General features: G+C 33.6%; 1 protein-coding gene and 1 non-coding gene across 2 annotated transcripts in view; one reads left to right on the forward strand and one right to left on the reverse strand.

Moving 5' to 3' along the window:
* Positions 1-22,766, forward strand: part of LOC127831329 (uncharacterized) — a 148,496-nt gene that overhangs the window by 43,923 nt on the left and 81,807 nt on the right. The gene's annotated exons all lie outside the window — the stretch shown is intronic.
* On the reverse strand, positions 16,149-16,217 carry Trnap-agg (transfer RNA proline (anticodon AGG)). Its single transcript has one exon. It is a non-coding gene; the product is annotated as a tRNA-Pro (tRNA).

Consider the following 22,766-nt stretch of genomic DNA (forward strand, 5'->3'; position numbering starts at 1 on the left):
TGACGAAAGATTTATTGTTACAATCATGCTATTAACCGTTGCTATCACAATTTTCAACTTTAACAAACCCAATTGCCCCCTTTATTATATAAAAGCATACATTAATATTAATAAATTAAATGAAACATTTGTTTACATTCGAAATGTAACGCATACAATTGACTGCTAAACGTGTGTTGCGTGTTTCGAAATGAACATCACACGAGCAATGATATGTGTCTGAAATTAAAATTAATATTCATGACGCTACTTTTTGGTCATAAACAAGTTGCCAAAATGACGTTATGTTTTGCGCGACACTTAATGGCGTTGTTTTAGTTGGTCAATAGTGAAATGACGTTATTTGTTTGCGCAAACTTCAACGATATACTCGTTTGACGGAGATGAAACCAAAACAGAAAATAGATTCATACGCTAGATTATAAAGGACTTTTATGACCCTTACCACGATAGAATTTCAGCTTTAAGATCATTTTGTGTTGTATTTATAAGAATTGAATAGCATTTGTCTGCATTTCATCGTTGTATGAACTGTCGGGAAAAAAATACACCTAATTTAGGCAAATTAGGCGTAATTTTCCCGACAGTTCATTCACCGATTAAATAAAGAAAAATGTTATTCAATTCTTAAATAAGATAGTCTTCAATTTAAAAAACAAAAATGTTACGTCGATGGCGGTGATCAAATAATTGCCTATGTGTGGATTTGTATGCATTCTGTCAGGAAAGTGTTGACTTGTCATATAAATAACTACATGCTATAGGAAGTTTTCTATCCTGCTGGTGAAGCTAAATGTTCACGCATTTGTAAAGTTCCTTTCTTTAACATTGATGAAAATAGTCCGCAGCAAGTACTGATAGGGCCGGATATATTATTTACTGTTAACATTTACTCCAGCTAGGCATTAGGTTGATACATCGCAGTTATTTTACTTGAGATAAAATATCTGATTGGTATTGGACACTTTTCCGTAGATTAGTCACCTATTGATGATGTGATTGATAGAAGGTGTTGTCACGACCAACAGGAGAAATGTTTTATTTTAGGTCGTGCCTCTATTTTGACCTTCCCTATGTATTTGTTAAACATTTAAGCATCTGAGCGATACATGAATTAGTGGCCATTCACCGACGAGATACGTGGCGAAATAAATAATAGCCCAAATTCGATAAACTCATGGCTTTGCAAAGTCACTTTCCCCACAATAGCGAATTATTCAAGACCAAGGTATTATGTCCGTCTATCTGTCTGTATGTATGTCTGTCAGTGTCTACAAATTGCTTCAAATGATGTTTTCTCTCACTTTGCAATGAATAACATAAGTCAGTTATACTCTCAGTCATTGCCCATGGTGACACGAAGAACAGAACAGAACAGATATTTTATTTGCATTGTACATAGTACATCATCATATACACATATTATTATATGACAATTAATAACATCACATATATAAGTATAATAAATAAACACGAATTAATGGACATTTCAATATAACATAACACAGCATGTAAAGAGGATGATAAGTTTTCGTTAACATTTGTAATTTCGTTTCTAATTTCCAAGCTTTTTTAAATATATTTTGCTAATTTAATCAATACAGATTTGTTTTCAGTTTAATAGCTAAATAAATTTGATAAGAAGTTGTGCATGTTTAACTTTCATCAAAACGTCGTTGCCACACAAGTAGGAATCTTGAAGCTTTCTGTTTTGTTTTGTTAATTGAGACTTATTTTAGATTTTTGCAACCAATTAAATCGGTGAAGATGCTTTTAAGATAGAACTGTTTTAATGATCCGGATAAGCTATTAATAGTATACTGCAAGTTGATTGCGTTGATGAACATTAAATGGGATGCCATATATCCGTTTAAAGCAATCGGGTTTGCCACTCTGCGAAATATGACTCCATTAACAGTTGTCCCATAGTTCATGTATATATCTGGTCATGCAGAAAATTGACGTCAATATAGCCAGAGACTACGGTAATTAGTTTCTTGACAGTAGATGCGTGCTTGCAACTGGGTTCAGTCTGTTTCAATTATAGTTTGTGACACAAGTAAATGGTTAATGGATGATTGTTTTTTGTGTCGGTGCACTAACCAGATAGAAAATACGCCCGTATATGCAGTTTAACAAATAAGTTTGACCCATCAATTTGACACGTTTATGTAACGATACATGTATTAAAAGTGTGTATGCACGATTTGTATATGTGTTAAAGTGTTAATATATTGATGAAAATATGTTTCAATAACACAAAATAGCCAAGAAAATATACATTGAAGTCGAATTTCATAAAATGAAGCAAAGACAAAATAGCGCCCAGAGCCGATAGTGAAGAAGATATTCGTACATATTTTCCTACAATAACAGAAGCATTTGTCTTTTTATTAGGAACGGAGTAAGTGTTCGTGTGTCCTATGAATAGATAACGTTGCAGGAAATTAAAATGATCTGTAAATTTAAAGTGAATTTAGATTTACATTGTACTTGTATGAAGACATTTTCGATTTCAGAATTAAATATCTGGCTTATTTTGCATTTTTCGACACATGTTCTTCTTAACTTTTATTTTACTGTATAATGAAATATATGTATAATAAGATTTTAACACATGTTATATAAATTCATAAATAGTTTACAAAATCGTGCATACCAACTTAAAGCAGAAATATCTTGGCTACTCGGTAGAAAGGATCTGACCCATAGGAGAGACACATCTTCAGGACCCAGTCCTGTCCGGGTTGATGAAGGCAGATTTTGTCATGGCCTGCCTGGAAGTTTTGTAACTTGAATAACAATATCTTGTTTACTTGGAAAACTTGTAAAAAGAAATGAATACAGATCAAACAGCACCCTATCGAGTTTACTGATGTATGTGTGATTACAGTTCTTTATTAATCGTGATGTTTGTGCTGGGAGTCTTTGTTCGACAAATCAATCATAGCTAATACAGCAATCAACAAATGCAATAAAATTCTAGAAATTGCGAACATTAATTAAGGCATAATGTTTGTTTTTTATTTATGTGTGATATCTTTGTTGAAATATTGATTGTTCCGTATTTTTTTTAATCAATTGAACTTAAAGGAATTGACACACAACATTTATATCGACATGTATTCGAGAAGTCAATGTACATAGTCAACATTCTGAACTGTTATGGTATATTTATGTTGGCAAACTTTCGATTGATTGCAGTGAAAGCTAAAACATACAAACTGGATTTTGTCATTTGTTTGTGATTGATACATCATATCATATTTATTATAAATATGTTTATGTCGTTATTGACTTTAAATCATTTACAAAATAACGTATACTTAAAAAATATATTCTTAGATGCAGGTATTTATTCTGGTTTGCCGATGAGAAATAACACCACTATCAGTGCTCATATATTTTCTACTTAAAAGCCCATAAACACTCAAAATCAAAACTATTTCGTAAACTAGTTTGAAAAATAAAGTTAACACATTAAACAATTGATGTTCCTTTAAGCAATAGCCAAAATGTCAACGCTAGATGTGGTCTGGTAACATAGATTTTAAACATTACAAATTGATCTTTTTGTGTTTTGTGGGACCATATATTCAACACATTTACGTGTATCAAGTTAGTGTTTGTATGACGCACGAATAGATATCGTTGCCGGAAATTAAAATGTAATATATATTGAGCCACAAAAATAGAAACAACCATTTAGTATTTCCATAAATCTATGTTATAATACCATATCTAGCGTTGAAATTTTGATTTTGATTAATTATATTACTTTAAGGGTCCAATTGCATGAATATGTCCTTTTATAAACGAGGACATAATCAACAATTTAGATAAAATGATAACATCCATACAACAGTTATTATATTAATTTATGGACGTGCTTACATTCCCAAAATAAATGTTCGCTAGTTTCACTTTTTGTTTGACAAAAAATGCATTTTGCTGAAATAACATATCCGAATATAAATAAAAAAGACTTTGCTTATATAATTAAATGTATTATTATTATTTAACTACTGTAAATGCGTATCACGTGAAATGAAAAATACATTTTAAAAATAGGTTGCCATTCATTTGCTTCAATAAAATTACAAATGTTCGACCATTTATCTATGCACAATGGCGAGGACTCATATATACGTTATAAACCCATTGTGTTCAAAAAGGTTGAAGTAGGCTATTGGGAATAAACAGGCTTTGTAAACAAAAGTGCCATAATAGATTTTGAGCTCCATGTACCTTTTAACTGCATTTAAAATTTCTAAGAATAGTGAGAAACTAAATTAATGATGACACTGATATATCTATACAAAATAAGGAATACTTACATGAACATGTACATTGTGTCAAAAATATGTATACATAAATTAGTGTCCGAAAAAATTGTTATTTTTCAGGTAGCCCACTGGGCTACCAATAAAAATATTTGGTAGCCCATAAAAATTACCTACAAATTGGTTAGAGGCATGTTTTCATCTTTATTGTTTATGTATTCATTTACATTCACATAATACAACAAGTAATCTGATGTGACATGACGTAGACATAACAAATCACTTAGCAACAGTATTACATAGTGACACAATGATTTCATTCAGACGAGTCCAATATCAAATAGTCTTATAAGTCTTATTATAAGATGCGAAAAGAATTTAGAGATACTTTTTGTATGGGCTAAATTCTCCAAATATTACCAATATAAGTTTTCATATGTTCAGTACATTCCGTAATAAATTTTACTGGGTACAGGTGGGTAGCTACTAGTTTACTATAAAAAAAACGCCAGTAGATTGATCATCGTCGTGTAGTAAACCCAGGAATGCAAATTGTGCATGTGTAGTGAATTGTATATATTTTATAAATAAAATGATCAATCTACTTGCGTTATTTAAAGTGTGTATATCGTTATGTCACCTATTTCTGCGATTTACCTCGAATTCACATCGTGAATTTTTATTACCGAATATACTGAAAATATGAACTGTTTTCAAGTAATGTAATATACCAGTCGTGATATTTTCATTAATTTAAACTAATAATTGTAAAAAAACGGTATTCTAGAACTTTTCTTTTTTCGTCATTCAACCACTTGACAGTCCGTCTTATCATTCATTGACAATGCAAACTAATTAGCAAGTGTTAACCGCGTTCACACCAGTGTAATTAATATTCATTTTCTATGTCGTGACCGTTTTGACGAATCCGTTGTTTTTTATTTTGTAATTTTCGGCGTCCTTGGATTATTAACGAATTCAAAAACGTTGTCAAACTAATTGTTGTGGTTAACAAAGAATTCAAGATTGCGAAATGACGTTGCATCACGTGCGCAAACTAATCTATCGGCTCTCATTATATAATAAGCAGACGACAAATGTTGATGCTGATTGAATTATTAAAAATACGCTGGTACTGTTTACAATCGACATTACCGCAAGTGATGGGTTACTGATAAGATAATTGATAGCACTTTGTTATCGGGTTATAATCAACACACAGTGTACAAACACAAGGTCAACGTGTTTATTGTACGTATGTTTGTCAATAAACCGGGCTACCGCTCTTATAGATTTGTAGTAGCCCGGCGGGCGTAAGCTGGACAATTTCAGTAGCCCGATTAAAAAATGCGGTAGCCCCCGGGCTCCGAGCAATGGATTTGTCGGACACTGATAAATGGAAAATTACTAGTTCAAATGAACATCTAATTAAATACAATAAACCATTTGGTAGTATAAGCAGACATGTAGTTGTATTATACGTTTTATTTGAACGCATAACATGACACTTTTTGTCATGAAGACCATTTACTAAGTTTTCTTGATGTAGTGTCTAATAATATGGGCATCGGCATGCAAAAAATGGCTTTATGTCATACGCCCTCAGTGTATATTCAAACTGTGAGCTATGATATCCATTAATGAGACCACAAAACTTGCAAAACTTTATATCAAACAGCTAGTTAAGACCTGTATTGTGTCCATGGAAACATAACTCCACATACTAAATGGCAATTTACTGAATGCAAATGTTACATATTTGCATTAGTGTTATTTATGTCTGCAAGCATACAAATCCCGCAAAGCGATATTGCAAACAATGCTGCTAATGATTTCTCTTAATGATCCATTCACCGATTAAAAAGCGTAAAGTTTGCTTTGCATACTATGAAAGACGTGCTACTGTGAAATAATCAACTTTGAAATGGGTTTGTAGTACATTGTCATTCTGTTTAATATAATACATAGCAAAACTCCATTATAATTATCTAGTACGGAATCCAGATTGTGCCATCTATAATCTCGCACTTCTTTCATCAAGAGCAACAATAGGCACACGAAGCGATATTTGATCTTTTTCTTGACAGTCGCGTCAACGCACGATATTTTTCTTGACAGTCGCGGCGATACTTGATCTTTTTCTTGACAGTCAAGGCGACGCATGATATATTAAACACTATATATCGCCCTTGTATAGGTAGCCAAAAAGGCGATATATCGTGTTAAAGATATCGCGCGTCGCTGCGACTGTCAAGAAAAAGATCAAGTTTCGCTTCGTGTATCTAGTGTCGCGTTCACAGGGCGACACTAGACACACGAAGCGATACTTGATATTTTTCTTGACAGTCGCGGCGAAGCACGATCATTTATTTTTCAAATATCGCCCATATTATCCAAATATCGTGTATCGCGGTCTAATTTCAGACCGCGACAGTCGCGATTTGTACTGTTCAAATATCGCTGTAATAATATCGCCTGTCCACTGTCAGGATTTTTAAACGGTGTTACAGTAATGTTTAACCATTTATTATTAATATTGCTGCCATCGACACACTTATAAAATATTATTCTAGCATTAGTAAACCGAGTATAGATAAATTTATTTTCATAATAATTTTGATTTATATTGACAAGGATATATGTTTACAACTATTCAGAAATATTTAACAATGGAGTAAAATTTCTATCAATTTTAAGAGAATATATTGTTATAATCTGCATCACTTCCAATAGGATTGCAGATTTATAGATAACGTTTAACTTCAAGTAAGACATCAATATAAAACCAGAAGATTTCTTTTCAGTACATGTGTAATCATCATTTATAGGTTTTCCAGATTATTGACGAGCAACATTAATGTCCAGTCCATTGATACATTAATTAGACGGTATTTTTGTTGTTGCTATTGTTTTACCTTTTAAATACCTTTTATGATGCTTTATCAAATAAAATATCGGCATAAATAAAACTGCATACAGTGCAAACAACAATTTTATGGTATTCATGTTGGCTAACAAAAACGCTTTTGAAGGGCGAAAAACGTTTGTTTCATAATGCTTAACAGAACAAAACAGAACATAATATTTATTTTGACTTAAGCATAACAAGCTTATCGTCATATAAAAATGCATGATACTTTTACAGACATGCGTGCTGAATATAAATAATTACAACGTTCAAATTACATACATCAATTAATAAATCATTTATCACTGGAGGGTGAGAGTGTTCTAAATTACAATTTATAATGTGACATGGAATACATATATAGTTATCAATACATATGATACATCCACGGTTAACAAACAACATGTAACAAGCATAGTACACTCAATTGTTAGTATAAGATATATATTTCTTCTTAACATATCATGTGATATAAACAAATTGTTATCTCTTTTTTGAAACATGTTATACACTAGATGGCTAATCTAAGTATAGTTTTCTTACTACTATTTAGAAGTTTAATAAATTTGAACATACTAGGTCGCTTGTAATAGAATTTCGGAATATATTTCATTCTTTTTTCTAGGTATTGCGGGCATATAAGTATGACATGATATTCATCTTCGATATGGTTACAGTTACACATGGGGCATATTCTTTCGTTCCTGTCAATATTATGATGTCTGCCTGCTTCAATTAACAAGTTATGGGACAATAATCCTCCTATGTTTTTTGTGTTCAATTATATCTAAATACGGCGACCTTTCGAATGTTTGTTTTAATGCTTTATACATATTTAATGATGTTGACGACTCAATGTAAGTCCTCCATTCAGCTACATACTGATTTCGCAATCTTATTTTTAATAAAGGGATGAATATGTCGATATAAAAAGATTCCGGAAATAACCATACTTCTCCAAATCCTGAATGCTTAAGTATATCGCGAACTTTTGATGACAAATTCACTGTATTATTTCTTTTAGCAATTTCTGATCTTTGCATATTTTTAACAGTGTGTAGAACATGGTTACTTTGCTTTGTTTGATATAGTTTTAGAAAATATTTAACAATTCTTAAATAACGTCCAATGATTAACGGGAAACGACCATCTTCCGCATACAATGACAATGAATTAGTTTACATCTTTACATTTAATAATCTTTTACAAAATTTTCTGTGAACACGTTCAATATTATTGGCAGTTATAAACCCCTATACTTCACATTTATAACTCAAAATTGACACAACATATGAATAGAATAATTTGAACATGATATTTATTGAGACTTCCATCTCTTTTGTTATAGAAAACAATCTATTCATTGCTCTTGTCTCTTTACCATACAAGGTGTTTGTGGCTGGTATGTATGATCCGCCACTCGATATGACGATACCTAAATAGTTAAAGTTACTGAATATTTCAATTTCATTGCCTTTGAATGTCCATTTATATTTTTTTTATGACACCACCCTTTCGAAAAACCATTATCTTTGTATTATCAATATTGACATTTAAGTTCTACTTATTACAATATATTTTTAGGTTGACTAAAGATTCATGTAAGCCTTCTTTGGTATCGGAGAAAATAACTGCATCGTCCGCAAAAAGGAGTAGATAACCCGATAATTGATCAAGTGTTATACCTGCGTTTAATCCGTTTTGAAGACTGAATTCTATAACATGTACGAAAAGTGAGAACATGATCGGCGATTTTATTTCTCCTTGCAAAAGGCCAACGTTGCTACTATATAAGTCAGAAAGGGAACTCGTATGTTTAACTTGAAGTTTCACTTTATGGTACATCGAACGAATAATAGCCATAAACTTGCCATCAACTCCTGATCGAATCATTTTGTACCAGAGCTGCCCCCTATTTATTGCGTCATATGCCTTCCGGTTATCGATGTTACAACAGAAGAGTTTATTTTTATTCTGTACCTGTTTCTCGATTAAAGCATTGAGGATAAAAATTGCGTCGACTGTGCTACAATTCGGTTTAAAACCAAATTGCGCATCCGTTATAATATCATATGATTCTGCCAAAGATTTTAAACGTTCATTTATTATTCCCGTAAACAGTTTAGCAAAGCAGCTTATCAGCGTGATGCCCCTGTAATTGTTAGGGTCGGAAACATCTCCACGTTTATAAATTGGTAGAATCACTCCGGACGACCAACTTTTGGGGAATATTTTAGTATCTAAAATGAAGTTAAATAATATTTCTAAAGGTCTGGCTATAACATCGATTGTTTCTTTGAAATATTCGTAAATAATATTGTCATGTGAGGCCGCTTTATTATAATTAACAGGGTTCCAGATATAATATAAATGTCTATTATATAATTATATTCAGATAAAGTTACTTTTGTGCATGTCAAATATGATTTAAACAAAAGCACGTAATGCACGTTGAACCGTAGAATCAAACAACCAATAACTTAACCTTGGGAACTCAGTCTTATATTCAAAATCGTTATTCCAAGCGATTTTCCTATCATCAAATATACGTTTATATCAAATATTTATGTAATATTAAATATTTATTTAAGGCCAGATTGAAGTATAAGAAGCGAATAGCTTGCTATATCAATCATATACAGTTTAATTGCTGATCAGAAATAAACATTATTATAAAATAATATTATATCAAAAGATATATATACGACATGATGCTAATGCTTGATGACGTGTAAATATCCCCTTTTTGTCTCCCCTGATTTTTTTGAAAACCTGACAGTGGACAGGCGATATTATTACAGCGATATTTGAACAGTACAAATCGCGACTGTCGAGAACAATATCGAGCATCGCTTCGTGTTTCTAGTGTCGCGGTCTATAATTAGACCGCGATACACGAGATTCGGATAATAAGGGCGATATTTTAAAAATAAAATATCGTGCGTCTCCGCGACTGTCAAGAAAAATATCAAGTATCGCTTCGTGTGTCTAGTGTCGCCCTTTGAACGCAACACTAGACACACGAAGCGATACTTGATATTTTTCATGACAGTCGCGGCGATACTTGATCTTTGTCTTTACCGTCGCAGCGACGCACGCTATATTTAACACGATATATCGCCTTTTTGGCTACCTACACAAGGGCGATATATATCGTGCGTCGCCTTGACTGTCAAGACAAAGATCAAGTTTCGCCGCGACTGTCAAGAAAAATATCGTGCGTCGCCGCGACTGTCAAGAAAAAGATCAAGTATCGCTTTGTGTGTCTAGTGTTGCTCTTGAAGAAAGAAATGCGAGATTATAGATGGCACTATCCGGATTCTGTAATCAAGAGAGAGATTGGTGTTCTTATCAATTTCGTGTATAAAATAATACACCCTTTAAGCAAAACTGATCAGAATTGGGATCACCGTCTTCCTTCACTCATTGTAAGTCTTAGAGCTTTAAACCGGTTTGAGGTCTTTCCGAACCTTACACTAACCTCAGAAGCAATTAAACAAGAAGCAAGCCTGTCAAGCGCTCGGAAACAATTAAACATGAAGCAAGCCTCTCAAGCGCTCAAAAGCATTTAAACATGAAGCAAGCCTCTCAAGCGCTCAGAAGCAATTAAACATGAAGCAAGCCTCTCAAGCGATCACAAGCAATTTAACATGAAGCAAGCCTCTCAAGCGCTCAGAAGCAATTAAACGTGAAGCAAGCCTCTCAATCGATCATAAGCAATTTAACATGAAGCAAGCTTCTCAAGCGCTCGGAAGCATTTAAACATGAAGCAAGCCTCTCAAGCGATCAGTAGCAATTTAACATAAAGCAAGCCTCTCAAGCGCTCAGAAGCAATTTAACATGAATCAAGCATCTCAATCGACCATCAGCAATTTAACATGAAGCAAGCCTCTCAAGCGCTCAGAAGCAATTAAACATGAAGCAAGCCTCTGAAGCGATCATAAGCAATTAAACATGAAGATAGCCTCTCAAGCGCTCAGAAGCAATTAAACATGTAGCAAGCCTCTCAAGCGCTCAGAAGAAATTAAACATGAAGCAAGCCTCTCAAGCGCTCAGAAGCAATTTAAAATGAAGCAAGCCTCTCAAGCGCTCAGAAGTAATTAAACATGAAGCAAGCCTCTGAAGCGATCATAAGCAATTAAACATGAAGCAAGCCTCTCAAGCGCTCAGAAGCAATTAAACATGTAGCAAGCCTCTCAAGCGCTCAGAAGAAATTAAACATGAAGCAAGCCTCTCAAGCGCTCAGAAGCAATTAAAAATGAAGCAAGCCTCTCAAGCGCTCAGAAGCAATTAAACATGAGGCAAGCCTCTCAAGCGATCTCATTTTTATAACTTTGTATTGAAATACGATAAACACATCAATAACAAAAATTGACGCGTTACTCGAGTGCTATACACATAATTGTAGTGGTGTCTTAAGTGTAGGACAGGAATTAAAACGTCGCAGGTACAGGCTACTAGGATAACAGCACACACAGAAATATGGCCCATCCGTATCGTATATTCAAACTATATAGTTAGAAATTAATTCTTTTTTAATCAACTACTTTTTTATCAGGACATTGGCTATAATCGTTAATTGGCACGGCAAAGCACGGCAATGAACAGCTCTGTCTCATGCAACATAGCAACAGATATAATAATATCCGTTTCCACTTAATGGTAACTATCCATTTAACGTTTTTACGTGATAAGGCAAATATAACATGCACTGTTAATATATTTGATTTGAGCGGCATTCAAAAATGATAATACCAGAGTAAAGCTCTTACATTGTTTTGTTTCCTGTTGAATTTGAGGGTTTTCTCAGACACCTTCATTTCCTTCTTGTATGGCACATAGTTAACTGGGGCAATTATTGAATATCGCTACTCTCGGCGTATCATACCGGTATTTATTGGGGCGATTGCTTTCTGCAATTCGCCCCATAGGTAACAATAGATACGTATACCGACGAATGTAGTCCGTTTTTGCATTTAACCACTTTCCATCCAGATTCTGCATTCGCAAACAACATAGCTCCGATTAGCGCGTTCCATTCATGGCAACGTCTTTTCACTGTTGCATTAGCACCCGAGTAACACGCAGTCCTCATGGAAGGTGAATGCAGTGACGAAATATTGATCCGATTATACAGCGCATTTATGTTATTCCATTTTAAGAAATCAACTGCGTTCGCGATATGGGCTTCAAAATTTAATTACCACGCGCACCATTTGTTTAATGTCAAAGTAAATATCTCAATGTTCTTTGCGCCACAAAGTTTCTATATGACAATTCGCCTGTTTTTTTAATGCCAGTTTTGAACTTTTTCCTTGCACACGAAATACATGTTGTGGTTGTCATTTTCACAGCAGAAAATTAATTTGCGTTAATGTTTTCCAAGTAATCAAGACAATCTCGTCCGTCCTTACAATAGTACATTGTCAACATTTATTTTTTGTTTCCATAAAGTCACTATATGACCTTCACTGTGTCGGTGTGACTTAAAATCCAGCAAATAAATGAATCGAATACATATATAAATAATAATTGAAACTACATGATGTATTGAAACCTTATGACAACGTTTGTCTTCAAAAAATCTCAGATTCATATAACACTAAGTCAGAGTAAAAATGTAGGTCACCAGTGTAAATGATAATAATCAAAATTGTATTCACAAACGTTTCGCAGTTATGAATTGGCACGTGCGAAAATGACTTGTTTTAAAAAGCAGCATTTAATTTTAACCCCAATAGATAAATCATATATTATGTTGACAGCCTGTCACCCTTCCTTAGTTCCATCTGTTTTATTCAACAAAGGTGATTGGTTGGCATCACTGTGTATAGTGTTTTTACGACCACAAAATTTGTACAAAATCGCCCCGCCAGTGCTTTCAGTACTTTCATTTGATCCAGGTACTGCGTGGTCTTGCTTTCAATCCTTGATGGACTCGCCCGATTGAGTTGACACATTTTGTTGATTATGATATTGTGTTTTGCGGTATAAATAAGAACAACATACTAATCTTAAGCATGTTCAACATTTTTGTTTTAATCAAACACACTGCTCTACAATACATTTGCTCTGAATAAATATTGTCGTACTTATGCATGTATTTATAAAATTAACTTAACGGTTCAAAGTTAGCCGAATTTTAACACAGCCCACTGAAAGGCATCCCCACGTCCGACATCTGGTGTCTATAACATAAACTAATTACTGTAACGGAAGTTTATATCAACATGTTTGTAATATAAAGAAGTGAAACTCCAGCTGCTGGAGCAGTATTGAATTCTCATTATAAACAATTAGTTGGCACTTTATTGAAGGCAAGTGACCGATTGCCCAAACAGTACAAAACAGCACAATACAACACAATACAAACCAACATAAACACAAAATATGAATAAAGCTGGTGTCACCGCCTTGGAACGGTCAATGCAAAGCATTCAGAAAAGAAACCTAACACTAAGCTAAATATGAGCAACATTTGAACAGATAAGTTGCTAGGCGCTAAAACGGTTCCGTCATATCGCACGCGCTTTCGATACACTGTTTAACGACTGAATAACATTGTCAATAAATTCCCAACCAGCGCATTGATTGCTTGATTCGTTTCCTGAAATGTGTTATGAATGGCTTCTTGTTTGTTATCAAACATATCCGATCAAATTATTTTCGGGATGCATTAGCGTGTCTCATTTACTACGTAATCCTTATGTTACGGCATATTATCACGGTAGACACAATTCCGGGACAATTGACATTTCAGTAAGGATCCGTGTTGCCTTCCTCGTACCTCGTATACAAAAGTTAACTACAACTATATATATATATATATACAAATATCTCTTTGACAAATATTGTTCGTATTCTCGTGCAAAAGATAAAATTGTACAAATGTAGCAATTTGCGTTGTGATGTGCATATATTACTCGTAAACCCTGTACAGTGTGGAGGGGGATACTACACGAACCTATTCACGAGGATAATATAATATACTGAACGGTAAAAAAACATTATTTTATTATTTGATCAATAATACGGGCTACTTAAGCAAAACTTTGTACATAACATTTCACCGAGCAAACATCCATTCTGTGATATGATTTCAAATAAAGCGGCTGCATAAACATCTCGTGTTATTGCACGTACTTGTTTTCAGTACGATGAACCTATATAAACGAACGATAAGAGTGAATTAAATATTGAATATCCGTTAGCAATTCTATCTAAAACATCCCTTATTAATCATGTTAATATGACAACATCAGAATCCACTGAAGTTCTGACAATCGTTTCATTATCGCTCCATGAACAGCAGGGCTTTCAGGAATAAATGTCCACGAACCAAAATTGTATTAGGATCAACCAAAGGTAAAAGCTTTCAAACAATAACGTCTACTTAATCAATATCAGAGGCAATTAACCTTATTTCTTTGAAAGTTGAAGCACAATTGAATCATTGGAATACTTGTAAGCGAACACGAGAAGCCAATAAAAACAAATAAACAATTTAAATGGGCCTTTTCACAGATTATGGCATGTATTGAAGCTTGTCATTAAGTTGAAATGCTTTATATTGATAAATTTAAACATTGGACCTAAAAATCTCCAGTAAAAACAACAACAACAAAACAATTAAAAAAAGGAAAAAAAGTAGCCCTCAACTGGGCTCGATGCACTGACCCCTTGAGTCCTGGAGTAAAAAGTCTTCCGCTTAGACCACTCGACCATCCGTGCTCATGCTATGAGCGGATGTATTTTTTAGTTATTTAAGCAATTCTCGTAGTTTTCCAAAATATAACGACACTAACAGAACTTTCCAAATCTTTATAATTTTCAGGTTTCCAAATCGTCAAAAGATGCATATAATGGATATTTTAGAGCATGATAAATGTTTAGTATAACTATTTCCTCATCAATATCATAACTAAAACGAAAATTTGCGAATCTGAAACTACTTTTTTTAATTTTGTCAATTTTCCAAATCTATAACATGAGTTCAATATGATAAGACACCTCAGCTGTTCATAATATGTGTTCACATACGTCGGACAAAACATACCAAAATAAAAATGAAAAACATATTTTATAAAACATTGATACTTTTATGCCCCTGCATAGTTTTCTTATTAGCGGCCCTGTTGTCTGTGAGAGTATGGCTGAAGTGTATATGTATTGTTCAATGAACTAATAGAACACCGCTTCAAAGTGCCTGTTTTTTATCCAATAGTATGTATTTGTTATACAATTGTAAACGTTTACTTTCTTACATTACCGAAATTCAATACGCACTTCTTAGACGAGTGAATGTAAATGAAACGATAAGATTGTGCACGCTACCTAGCATTTTTTGAAGTTTCTGTTTGTGTTCCACATTCAAATGTGGCATAACAATTTATTTAGAACGACCATGAGTAACGAGTGAGATTATAACATACGAAAACAATGCACGACAACACTGTTCAGCAGTTATTTATAAGCAATAACCCAATGGTAATGAATTGGCTAAATCAATAATGTTTCAAATAAATTGGTGAAACTTCTTACAATTCGGCGTTTTGTATAACCACACCTTTGTCGACGATTAAATAAAGTGTAACACTTATCGAATGCTGTTAACTCTTAAAGGGCCCTTTCGTTTATATCTTTCCGCCAGAAGCTTGCAATTGGAGAGGTTAATATATATTTTTTCTGTGTATTTATTCTTTTTATACCACATTTATATAGCGCCCTTTTCATACTCGAGGTGTGCGTTAGTTTAGTTTAAACATATTTTATTGTACGTGTATGTGCGTTCAAAGGCGCTTTACATTTTTTCCCCGATCACTGGGTCATAAGTCGTCCGTTAACATCTTGGCGCAGTATGCAGCCACGGCACATCCTATTTCCCTCAGGTACCCATTTATACACCTGGGTGGAGAGGAGCAGATGTGGGATAAATTTCTTGCTCAAGGAAATTCCAGTAGTCATGGCGGGATTCGAACCCGGGACCTCTCGATTCCTAATCCAGCGTCATACCATTAGACCACTGCTCGCACTAGTCATCGTCTATACTGCCTCGTCATGGTGTGCCCAATGCCCAGATACATGACTTCTGGGCATAAGTGAAATAAGTGGCGCAAGTTAATGTCAATAGTATATTAAGAATCGATAAATAAAGATAAAACAGGTTCAATATATTCATCGTATCTGTACACGTTTTACAATCCACATGTTTATCATTTATTCTAATCATTTACTTTATTATTATATTATTTAATGTTAAAGGGGCCGTCCGACAGACTTTGGCATGTATTGAAGCATTTCATTAAATGATTTATATTGATAAATTTAAACATTTGATCTAAAAATCTCCAGTAAAAAACAAGAATACAATTTAAAAAAAGGAAAAAAAGTAACCCTCAACAGGGCTCGAACCACTGACCCCTAGTGTCCTGGTGTAACAAGTCTCCCGCCAAGACCACTCGACCATCATTGCTCATTGCTTAGTGCGGATGTATTTTTTACCAATATAAGCAATCCTCGTAGTTTCCCAAAATATTACTACAACAACAGAACTTTCCAAATTATTCAATCGTTTCGCGTCGCACAACGCTATATAATTTTCAGGTTTTCAAATCGTCAAAAGATGCATACGATGGATATTTAAGAGCATGGTAAATGGTCAGTATTACTATTTCCTCAAAAATATCATTACAAAAACGAACATTTGCGAATCTGAAACAACTTTTAATTTTGTCAATTCACCAATCAGTTTGACGGCCCCTTTAAAAACAACAATGTATGGTTATAAATGGCGTCCAAAGGCACTGTGCGGGTCGTTTAAACGTTTAAAAAATATATTATCTGATTCTCTGAATAACCCGTGCGTCAATGTGCATAATACATATCAAATGCTTTTTTTCAAAGATAGTAAACACGTGGTACACACTACGTCAGCATGGATATATACAACGCGATAATCAATTTAGGGCTGTCACGCCCATAATGTGTCATTATTTAACAATAATACTAATTGCATCATTTGTTAGGAAAAAGTCAGTCAGTCTGTCACACTTTTCTGGATCCTGCGATAACTTTAAAATTTCTTCTTTTTTCATGAAACTTTAAGCATGGATAGATGGCAATATGGAGATAATGCACGTCATTTCATTTGTTCCTACGTCAAAAATTATGGTTGATATGTCAAAAAATATTAAAAAATAAAAATAAAAAATTCTGACAATGGTTGGGATTCACCGGCAGGGGACCATATTGCTTTACAATAGTCTTGTCCTGAATATACCTCGGTTATTCAGTATTACTTTATGTCCGAAATATAACGGCGCCATTATCTCTTTTTTGTATATACTTAATACTAATTATGAAATGTTATACATGGTTTAATTGTTATATAATTATAAAGCATGGAAATCCTCTAAGTTAAATCATGGTATTTTGATTTGAACATCGCCTGACAGAACGGTATCATGCGGAATATACATTAATGCATCTATGTAAAAATATATGATTTACGATTTATTCAATTGGGTCGATTACACTGCTAATTGTCAGATAAATTTAGCAATTTAGACAAATAACCTTCTTACTCGTCATCGATGTCATTACCCGCCAATACTTCACGATCAGTTTTTCCGCTAGTTCATTGGTTATTTGTTTATATTTTGATATAATACATATTTGCGACGACACTTATTTGTTTTTTGTTTTAAGCATGGGAAATAGTATTGTGCAATCTTCATCGCAGAGGTTTATAAATGGTGTTCTTGTCTTTTTCGGTTTACTGCATTATTATTCATGGTAGTGTACGTGTGATTCGATGAATGACGTATTGCAATTGTCAATAGTCTGGCACTCTCAGAGTTGATCATGTGACATCGGTTTCTGCTCCTGGGCTCTCCGATTACATATGTTCGCATGTTGTTTCCAATACTTGGCATTGCTTGTAGCGTATTTAAGAAACAAGAGCGTGTTTAATGCTGAACGGCCAAGTCCATAGATGGACTACAGAATACGCTGATGCGTTATTATAATTGTTCAATAGATGTACATAAACGTTTCTTACATTAATTAAATGCACTGATATTTGTCCATGGTGCTATTCTCTAAAGAAACGCTCGTCTATATAGCTATTTTGAAAACGACGGATTTAAACGAGAATTATCACGATATGTTCGTTATAAATTCATCGAAGGACTGCTAAACAAACATATTTTTCGCTACATGAGGAAAAACTTATAGCGTAAAAATATTAATATAAAAAACGCACTAAAAGTAACCGCATGTGATTAAAGTGATAGACAAACAACACTAAGAAACTTTTATCTGTTATGTTCATTTTAAGATATCGAAACTTGTATTTTAAGTTTGTTGGAACAACCACTTAATATAACGTGATTACATTAGAAGTGTTCTTACTTCTTGCTTTTTTCAATAAACACGAACATCTTTGCGTGACGTCGTATAAACAATGTTTTATTGTCTGACAGTAAATACTTTGCGATAATGAGTAACTATAATAACACCAATCACACGAACCCTGCCCCTGACACCGGGTTTTCGTTGAGGACCACGTCCAGGACTGGATGTTCATACACAATCACTGAACCAGACGTGGATACTACGCTCTGCGGCCGCGGAGGGTCACTTAAAGAGCGCCGTTGTCAGCTGTTTAAATTGACCACGTTGGCCATTTTACCCGGCATAATTCTCATCGTCCGCGATGCGGTGAAGGTGGCAAATGATGTGAAGGTACTATTTAAACTTAAATCATGTGTTGTTTTTAATGGGGAGTATTCCTCTTTTCTATTTGCACTGTACTGAATGTGCTCGATAGGTATTCAATTTGGATTTTCAGTTTAGAGACGCAAACATAAATTAACACTTCGATGTAGAATATTAAAAGTATACGTGTGACAGTTTAATACCTTTCTTTTGCGTTATTTTTGCTTTTAATATAACAACTATATAGATTATGGTTTCATACTCAATATAACTATCTATTGTTCGCGATGTAAAGAATAGAACAGACCTGACCTTTTGCTAACGTTTATTTAAATATTAACACACGAATATTTTAGCCCATCGGTTTTATGCAGCATGGTACTTAAAAAAACAGGCGTAAACAAACAATTATCAAACACAAAAACAATATAAATAAGATGTAAGCAATTATATACACATTTGCCAAATGCGTACATTGTTGATAAGATTATATTTAATCTGATGTTGGGTTTTTCTACATAATAATACATGCGTATTTTAGATGAGGAATTATGCTAATTTTAATACTTTGTTTACTCCACACTTAAACAAAAAAGTGTTTACGATTTGTGTGAAAATATGACTATTACACACACTTAATAATAATTCTAGTGGATTATTATCAAACAGCAGACCGATTATTCGAAATGTGCATTTTCTTTATGATTTAACAATTATTAATAAACGGATATATATGTAACATAAATGGAAGGGATGACAATACATGCACAAGTCCGATGAAGTGTTTATTTAGATTTAATTCTGCTAATTAAAAAGTTCTTAAAATATTCTAATAAATAAGATACATTCAGTAACTTTCGAGATCGTAAAATATTTAAATGAATCCGATGCATATGCTAGCCGAATCTCTCCAATATATATTTGACTCTCTTTTCTATACTAAATGTATCTACAACACACATCTGATCATGGAAATGACCTTGAATATCATAACATTTTGTTATTATATGTGTCCACTTATGTTTGGTTTTTTTGCTTTCTTTGATTGTCTTTATTAGATCTAGTACTCTGACCGCTGTTACGTATGATCTTTGAGATACCGACAATGGAGTATAATTACATTATGCAAAACTCTCTTTACATTTACGTCTGTTATACAACAATATTTTAATTTGAACTATTCGTCGCAGATGTCGACCCCATTTTAATCCATATATTACGTTACATATATTTATAGCATTTATCTTCATAATTATGGAGTGTCATCTCACTTGAATGTATATAGCGCATACATTCTCGTTGAATATATACATTTTTAAATTTACAATCGCAATCGGAAATTCTAGTTTGTAACGCCTTTGATGAACATTTTTATTGACAAGCGTATTACCGACATAGCGTTCATACTACAATAAACATTCAAAAGATAACGTGATATAGAGGTAGCGCATTCATACGGGTTCAAAGCCTAGTTGAGACACGGTTTTTCTTTTTATGTTTTATTAAAATTATTGAAAATGATTCCGACAATTACAGTTTTGTCAGTAATTTTAAGACATTTAATAAATACAATATGTGAACAAGTCCATTTATGTTGATTATGAAATTAGCTTTTGTATCGATTTCCCGATATAAGAATGACGTACACAATTCACACTCAATAAGTCAAATAAAATCAACTTATGTCATGATTTTGGCGACATGCAATACAGTTTTAGCTCGAAACTTATCGTCAGTATATGTATAAACGAACATCTTAATTTCGCTAGCTTGACATCATGACTAATTTATGTTCTAAATAACGCAATAAATTTGCCGCGTCGTAAGAAAATGACCGTATGACTTATCGGAACTTGATAGTTCCAGATATGCGTCTGCATCAGTATACTCTGAAAAGGTGTCATAATGTCCGTCATTGAGACCACGAAATTTGACGTTATAGCAGACGGGCTGACCGTATTTGTTGGAATGTTCACCTATATTGCACGACGCGACTAAAGTGAAAAGTAAAAGAACACAATTCTAAAACATTTATGTTGTGGATACAAGGGAATAGTTGTATAGTTAAGCCAAAAAGATTCATGCAAATAACAAACGAATTTATTGAGGATGACTGAACACATTGTTCAGAAATGTTCATTGACAATATTATTATAAATGCATCATTTTACTTTTCATATGATTGATTATTTTCTGGAGGCTTAAAATTAACGTTATGTGTTCTTTAAAACTATGATGCATATTCATTTTCGATTTATTGTATATTCCCGTAAGGGTATTATAACAGAACCTTAAGCAAAACATAACCCACTAAATCATACGGATTTATGGCGTTTTATGACACACATTAACAACAATATCTTTACTAAAAGTAACATGCCTAAAACAACGCCACATTTTTAGCACAAATCGGCCAGTGTCAGTGAAATAGAAATGACGCGTATGATCATAAACGATCATCATTAGAAATATTTTTAACTTATGATATAGATAGATATAGATGTGTTATATACTGATCTCATTTTGAACAGGGCTCTTTTGATTTGTCGGAACGAATTTTCGAATACTTTTTACTGATTGAGTATTACTTCTTATGTACATTTTACATTTACTTTTTACTCTTACAGTTTTCTGTTTGTAGTATGAAACGGTATTACATATACAATGAATTCGTACATATCTCCAATATTGTCATAATTCAGTATTGAGAGTCTCTTAGCAAAAAACTGTAAAAGCAGTAAATAAAATAAACATGTTTACACGTAAGTGAGCAAAAAAGTAATCTGTGTTCTCTATATATTCAACCCAATAGCATGCTCTAAGAAACACTATATCATCATTGAAACTGTATGTGATTATACTTATGCGCGTAAAATAACTTACGTATGTGCTTGAAGTAGTTATTTCATATTATAAATTAAATTAAAATTAAATTGAAACTGCATACCTTACAGTGATAGTCCATCTACGTTCAAGTCCACGTTCAAAGCCAGTGAGGCAAGGTCCTCATTGACCGATTAAAAGTTTGAATCTAAAGGACATTTCTACTATAGTCACAATATTATGGTGGCTTATATAGTCATACCAGTCTTGCATGTTTGCAAGTTTAAAGAAGTTCCCCTAAAACTTTACCACGCACACACACGTTTGTGTATTTCGAAGTGTATGAGGTTCTTCCGCACACAAGGTTACACTACGTGTTGACCGAGAGTGTTTCCCAGTACTCGTTGTTAATCAATATACTAAACTCATGAAAGTTGAACAAATTATAAATTTTAGCTGCACGTCCCAGCTATTAAGTAGTTACAGAAATATTTTGAAAGTGTACCGACAGGAAACAACATTAACCCGGTATGGTGACAACCATACAAACCCATATGCTTTAGGCAACGGCGAGTTTATCCAGGCCGACTCCTTGAAAGTTGCGCGTACACACCTCTGCCCATACCGGACAACCAGAATACGCAAACACGAAATGCTAGCAAATGCATATACGCATCAGAACGAGAAAAGCGGAAGGCTTGTATACGTGTTGATATTTCGTGTTTGCGTAATGGCTGTTTGATGGTTGATTGAAGAAAAATCGATTTTAATTAAAGTACAAACGTGTATGTTTCGCCAAAATAAACAAATACATTGCTTTCTATACACTTCATTGGTACACAAAAGACAGGTACTCTTCTGTGAAATATAAATTTGCATAAACAATATTTACAAACATGTGTTTAGCAACATAGAATTCAACACAATTTTAATTAAGCGACAATGACGTACGCAGCATGATCCATTTCTCCTCCATAACACTATCTGCGATGGTTTGGTTTTGTACTCCATGAAGCTAGTTTCGCAAATGGTGT

This window comes from Dreissena polymorpha, chromosome 5 (assembly GCF_020536995.1).
Source record: "Dreissena polymorpha isolate Duluth1 chromosome 5, UMN_Dpol_1.0, whole genome shotgun sequence".
Classification (NCBI taxonomy): Eukaryota; Metazoa; Mollusca; class Bivalvia; order Myida; family Dreissenidae; genus Dreissena; species Dreissena polymorpha.